This window comes from Impatiens glandulifera, chromosome 1 (assembly GCF_907164915.1).
Source record: "Impatiens glandulifera chromosome 1, dImpGla2.1, whole genome shotgun sequence".
NCBI classification, from domain to species: domain Eukaryota; kingdom Viridiplantae; phylum Streptophyta; class Magnoliopsida; order Ericales; family Balsaminaceae; genus Impatiens; species Impatiens glandulifera.
In genome coordinates this window covers 86,903,214-86,910,289 of record NC_061862.1, presented here as the reverse complement: position 1 = coordinate 86,910,289, position 7,076 = coordinate 86,903,214, and the positions used below count along the sequence as shown (strand labels likewise).

The 7,076-nt window shown below is 29.8% G+C and overlaps 1 long non-coding RNA gene across 7 annotated transcripts; it reads right to left on the bottom strand.

Moving 5' to 3' along the window:
• Window positions 1-299: 299 nt before the first annotated feature.
• On the bottom strand, window positions 300-6,378 carry LOC124922098. 7 transcript variants are annotated; one of them, XR_007097757.1, is made up of 11 exons: window positions 5,977-6,378; window positions 5,014-5,161; window positions 3,918-3,978; window positions 3,250-3,360; window positions 2,969-3,042; window positions 2,816-2,900; window positions 2,260-2,515; window positions 1,888-2,025; window positions 1,697-1,773; window positions 617-673; window positions 300-395 (listed from the first exon to the last, which is right to left on the bottom strand). It is a non-coding gene; the product is annotated as an uncharacterized LOC124922098 (long non-coding RNA). The 7 variants fall into 7 exon arrangements; XR_007097754.1 differs by having other exon boundaries at window positions 309-673; window positions 3,918-4,031; XR_007097758.1 differs by having other exon boundaries at window positions 309-673; window positions 2,260-2,528.
• Between the last annotated feature and the right edge of the window lie 698 nt (window positions 6,379-7,076).

Sequence of the window (7,076 nt, the reverse complement as noted above, 5' to 3'; positions counted from 1 at the left end):
CAAAAGTCAATTTTATTTTTAAATTTATTTTTAGTTTCTTTTAACAAATTTATTTTAATCTTTATTTTTTATTATTTTTAAATTAAATAATCTTTAAAAAGTACATTTATAAAATCATTATCTACCAATTATTAATATTTTAAATAATAATAAAAAATCATAAATCCTCTAAACAATTTTATCTTATAAAATCATATATATATTACAAGTTTTTAATGATGTTATAATGGTTTAAGAAAACAATTAAACTAAAAATAAATTTGTATACTTAAAAGACAAAAAAAACAATTAAATACTATATATACGCCGAGATCCAATAGAACTGGCTGGTAGACAATATTACACTGGATCTTCTTCACTTCCATCATCGTTGTCTTTATCATCTTTGCTATCTTCTGAACCCGACAAAAGATAACAACATAGGCTCAATAAAAGATAACAATAATTTAATGTTTTTATATGGTTCTTGATCAAGTTTTAAAAAAAGATGAATACGACTAAAGGCTCACCTGAAGTCCATCGAGATCACATAACATAGATATTGTGAGTGAACAATTGAGCTGACAAACATAGACGAATGACATTTTTTTCACCAAATAATAAAAAGAAATCTTACCAACAACATCAATAGTCATGCTCGAGGTATAACCAGTGGCAGAACATACGGGATAACCTAAAAGAAGCAAAACCATATAATAACATTAAATATTATGAATGGTAAATAATTTACCTTGACCAATCTCATTAGATGGTGTTTCAATTGTTTGAAAAAACATCTCCAGTCATTATATGGTTTGTTCAAATGATTGTATGATACTGTAATTATTGATCAAATAATACTGTAATTCTATGGCATACTGTAATTCTACGGCAGAAGAAGAGGTAATTGTTGTTCATCTTATAATTGTTGTTCATAAAATCATCCAAAACAAAAAAACAACTAGTCAGATTTAGATACGAAGAAAACATACATTTTTTTTCTTCATATGATTTTCACTTACTTGTATGGCCATTTCTTGTAAGTGGTTCCAAACAATTTCTTTTAATGCCTGAACATCCACATGTTTAGATGTTTTTGTCATAGTTGACTTCAATCTTATTTACATGTAGAATTCATAATAGTTAATTAGTAAATACCCTTAAACTATTACAACTTAACATATGATCATCAAAAGAAATATTTATAATGGTATACACTTCATTTAGATCATATTCCGAAAAAAGTCATTTCTGAGAGAGTCTATGTAACAAAATACCCATTTTTAAATAGACTCGTCAATCAGATCCAAAAGAAAAGAATTAAGATAAATATACAGCCAATAAGATAAACCCTCCCCCTTTACAAATACAAGATACAATCAATTAAATCCCACCTCACATTATTGTCCACATAACATGTTTGTATCAAAAAAATTAAAAGATGTTTCCTAACAGAAAGTGAGTGATTCTATGAACAACCAAAGCTATAGAATTCTATTATACAAGTAATATAACTAACTCTCTTTTTATGTTCAAAGGAAGTACTATATAAAGGGATAGTCACATAACAACGATAGGAGCTCCAAATCTACAGTTTTGTTTATTTTCGACCTTTTATTGGTAAGCAACTATATGACAATCTCTGGAATAGCATTTTATAGATCCTATGATTTGTATTATTTAAAACAATGAAACAATCAGATACTTTTTAACCAACCTGATGAGGCTAAGGAACAAGTGTGTTAGTGTCCTCTGCATCACTATGAACATCTTCATTGGATGCTTCAGTTAAACCTACAAACCCAGTAGAATAAAATTAATAATAAACATATGAATTATTTGAAATAGGAAAGAAATTGAGAACTGTAATTGTAATATTCCTTCCATAAACTTCTAAGGCCTACCTACCTTCTGATACTTCCAATGATCAGGACCCATCCGGACTATGTGTTTTAAATTAAGCCCCAAACTCATAAACAAATATTAGTCAACATTCTCTATTCTATCTTCCACATTAGGGGGTTGAAAAATAGATGGTTCATTCTCCTGCAAGATTCAACCAGAACTGTTGTAAAGAATCATCCTTTATTCTTTTTCAATGCTAGGACAAAAGGATATTACATAATTCTGGGCCTTGTTTCATGAAATGTTATTTGAAAATAATCCAAATATTTCCCACCATGAATCAATTCGTTCAAATAATCAATCAAATACTTTAATTTTATAATATTTTAAACATTTAACCCAAATGACAAAAGTTAAGAAGGTTTGAAAGACAACCTCATAATCACCTCCGCAAATAGGGTCTTCCCCATTCGGATCTTCATTCTCGAAACCCCATGTTGCAAAATCTTCAATTCCAGTATCATCCAACTCAGCATTATCATTAGTGTTGTAAGTTTCATGAAATTCTTCATTTACACTATCAACTGAAGTAAACATAATGGGTGACCTTTGACTACTTTCATCAAATAGATTCACTATGTGCTTGAGTGAGGGAGAAATCTCCTCCGATATGCCTATGGAATTCACCATCCTGTCAATGCAATCTATATGGATCATAACAAGAAAATTTTCACAAAGAGATGTAAAAGTGAAGGATAACAACACACTGTAATTATTAGCATACCAGTATCCAGTCATGTTTGTCCTTTATACTAAAAAACTTATATTTATTTTATATTTCATTTCAGGTCCTATAAAATGAGAATAGATCCCTAGGTTATAGGCAAGAAATAAATAGTGTGGAAATCTATACTCTCCTCCCTACAAAGTTCCCTTTTATATTTCTCATTGAAACAAAGTCATAATCACCATGAAATCAAAACCAACATACCTTTGGCGAAAGAAAGATCAATACTATCAAATTTCTTCACATTGAGGGACTCAAATGACGATTCAAGTGTTGATAAAGGCGATACCTGCAAATGCATTCACTTAGTTTTGAAATCATCATTTTGTAAAACAATTATTATTACTGAATACTAACCTTCTAGTCTGACTCTATCTTAGAATTGCCTTCACCATGACCATCTTTGGATCCATCTTCATCCACAACATTATCTGGCATAGTAGCAAAAGCATCCAGAAACTAACAAATAAGAACTCTGCACAAATCATACACAACTATTGGATCATTCTATATGATATTCTTTTTACGAATATTGATACGTAAATGATCTTAAATTGTAATATTAGTATAGCATTCATGTAAATCGATAAATTCATACAAAAAAGACACGTCCATGGAAAAAACAGAAGTGAGAAAACCTGGACAGCAAGAGCAAAGAGAGCACAATACAATGTAAATTCCTAGAGAAGCATTTAACTCTTTTTGAAAGCAATCCAGTCAGTCCCTTCTCTTTAAGTCAACTGAGATTCCTATTATCATCAACAATGGTGAGATTCACATATAATAATAGCAGTAGAAAGCATAGCAAAAACAATTCACTTGAAGGAAACTGCACCTATTCACACATTTTCTTAATAAAAATAAGTTGTGTTAGTCATTCAGATTTCAGACATATGGTAGTTTTGGATAGTAAGACTGAAGCTTGATTTGTCAATTTCAAAATATGGGTTTTAGAGGCTGAAGAACATTAGTATACACATGTACTGATTGCATATAGTACTTTCTTGAAATACCAGAACACCATATACATTTTTTCATGGTTAAGTTAAAAGTAGGGAGAATATAGCCACCATCCGTGAATGTGACTGTTCATCATTTGTTTGTTTTAGGACAGAGTTAATCAACAAATATGAGCTCATGATTTGCATAATTTATTTGTGTTTAATTTACTAATTTAAGATATAAAGCAAAAGAATCATATCATTTAAATACGTACTTCTTAAAGCGTATAAACAACTTGTTATGCATATATTTAATTTTTTAACAAACATGAGACAAGATATGAAGAATACGAGAAACAACTAACCGTAATCATTCAATTGTGGCGATGATAAGTATTAAGACCTCGAACGTGGGCTTGAAATTGACTGCAAACACCCGATTGGAGAGTTCAGAAGGTTACAATGTATGAAAGAAAAACCTACAATAGTAAAAAAGACTTTATAACAATGGTTTACGAATCACTATTAACTTCCAAACCAATCATTATAGGCCTATAACGATTGGTCAAAAACCAATCGCCTTCAATCGGCAGTTTAAATTTATTCTAATCAATTGTATTAAAAATATTAAATATATTGATATAGAATTTATCATTAATGATCAATATATTAAGTCATAGTTTACCCTTAATTTTTAAAAAACAAAAGACATGGAGTTTGAAAAGAAATACTTTTCTCTATGAAGAATCATTATTGTAAATTTTATAAGCAGAATTCCTATCAAAGCATAATCCATCGACTCCACTAAAGCCTTCAGATATACAATACAATAATATTAATACCCCCATTTGGGTTACAGGCACACACTTAGTTTCTGATAATCTTTGAAGTTTAACAAGATATAAGTTGTGCTTAGCTTTGGCTATGAATTATGGTCACCAATATACCTAATATAAAGTGTCCAAATCCAGGAGAAATCTTAATCTCAAAATATGTAACATTATTATTACCTCAATCTAAATCTATATAAATAAAATCTTTGGTGTCAGTTTATGAATCAATTGCAAAATTAAAAATATAATTGTTGCTATCCAATAATCCTAATGCCCCCATATGAGTTACATGCCCGCATTACCGAGCTCGACAAATATAATATCAGTTCTAATTAATATATTCATAAGCTTAATATGTATATATATCGATGTGGGAATATATTTATAACAATATTAACAAAAAAAATTATAGGACTAGTTATCTTAAAGTCCGTTTCAAAAAGATAGATATATAGCACTAGTGATCTAGTGATACAATAGTACACTGCCACGGTATAGGGCTGGTGCAATTGTATTTTATCCTTCGAATTTTAATCGCCCTTTAAAATTATATGACTTTCCATCAATATATTTAGTCATAATTTACCCAAATAAGTAACACTGCAAAACAAGGAGTCAAGAGAATTACCTTACCATGTCCCTCTAAGATTCTCGTCTCTCCCTTACTTATCTTCATTTTTACTCCATCTTCAGAAGCTGGAAAATCTTCCAAAATATGAAAATATTTCTCCGAATGTCAAGATTGATCAGAGACCATCTCAGTGACTGAACAAAACCTTGACAATAAGATTAGGAGAAGTTATTGGAGAAAACATACACCCACATGGATAAATGATTGTATCGTTAACTAATGTGGGCATTTTAAAACTACTTGTTCAAAATATAATCCTTCTGTTAAACAATCTACCTTGATATAAACCCTGATAGCATTATATGGCAAAACATAATTTACTAATGGTGCGACAACAACTTTCCATCTGATCCCAACAAACACAAGTTTTATTTATCCATGGGTTAAAAACTAACTTTTTTAACAATACTATGTAACCCCAGTTATGTTATAGGCCTTTCCATTGATATAATATAAGGACCAGTGGTAGAATAGTTCCCAAACATTCCATTCACTTTGGGTGACTAGTACTCATTTTCTGTAACCTGTATAAAACTGATTTTATAAGTTTATACATATTAAACAAAAAAAAATACTCAATAAAGACAAGAAAGTACATTGACAGGTGATAGAAAATTAAGGGAATCCAATTAGGAACAACAAAAGAAGCCTATATACATGTGAGTGTGCTTGTAAATTGTAATTTGTATGGAGAGTACAACAACTCACTCATAAAGATGATTCAATCAACTATAAATAAGTATCTACAATAAAGAAAAACAATGACCTAAATAAGTCAAATATATACCCTAATTCATCCTTAAAACAAAGAAGTATAACCATTCTTCACTCATAAATATGGTTCAATCATTTAGTGCAGCGATATACAACCTAGCATCAAAATCCAACCGAAAATAACTGAGAAATCCAAAACACTACAACAAGGGGCAAAACACTAGGTCGGAGAAGAATGTAACTAACCTCATGTGCGCGACAATCTGGCTGCGGAGAGTCGAAGGATGATAGTGTAGATGAAGGCAAACCCTAATGGTTGGAGAATGATGTAACTATCCTCGTGCGTGCGACAATCTGACTGTAGAGAGAGGAGAATCGAAGGATCAGAGTGTGATTAATGGTTTTTTAGCTGATTTGATAACAATCAGGCAAAGGATCTGTGAAGCCGCAGATAGAGGAAAGTCGAAGAATCAGAGTGTGATTAATGGGTTTTTTTTCTGATTTGATAACCATCAGGCAAATGATATGTGAATCAGCAGAGAGAGGAGAGTTGAAACGGCAGAGAGAGGAGAATTGAGTTGAAACGGCAGAGAGAGGAGAGTTGAAAGATCAGGGTAAGCGGCAGAGAGGAGAGATATGTGAAGCGGCAGAGAGATGAAGGATTAATGGTTTTTTAATGGTTTTTTAAACGACAGAGAGGGGTGATTAATGTTTTTTAGCTGTAATATCTATCAGGCAAAAGATAAAGATCTGTTAAGAAAGAATATGTGTTACGCTTTTTTGAAGGATTCCATTAAAAATTGATTTCTAATTTCAAAATATATATAAGTTAAATTTTTATTATTAAATATAATATAATATTTAATTTATTTATTTTTAGTTATATTATTTTTTATTTAATTAAATTTAAATACTAATTTCATAAAAAGACAGATGTTAATAAAAAAAATTAATAATATTATTAAAAATTATGAATTCAATTTTAATGTAAATAAAATTTTAATTTTAATTTAATTAAAAAAATTAAAAAAGTGAAATAAAATATTTATAAAGTTTAAAAAATAAAACATAAAAATATTAAATTTAGAATAATTAAATTTTAAAGTTTTAACAAAGTTTATATATAAAAAAAATAAAGGTTGTGGTATATATATACAAAGGTTGGCAAAAGTTTTTCTTTTTATAACTTTTACCCACGCTTGATAAGCGTTGGCATATAAGGGTGGCTGAAGGTATATTTTGTTGTAGTGTGCATTCGAAGTTTGAACTGAATATCAAATCGATGAACACCCCTACTTGCACAAAAGTAAGTTAACCAGCTTAGTTTTGTTCAAGTTACAACTTAG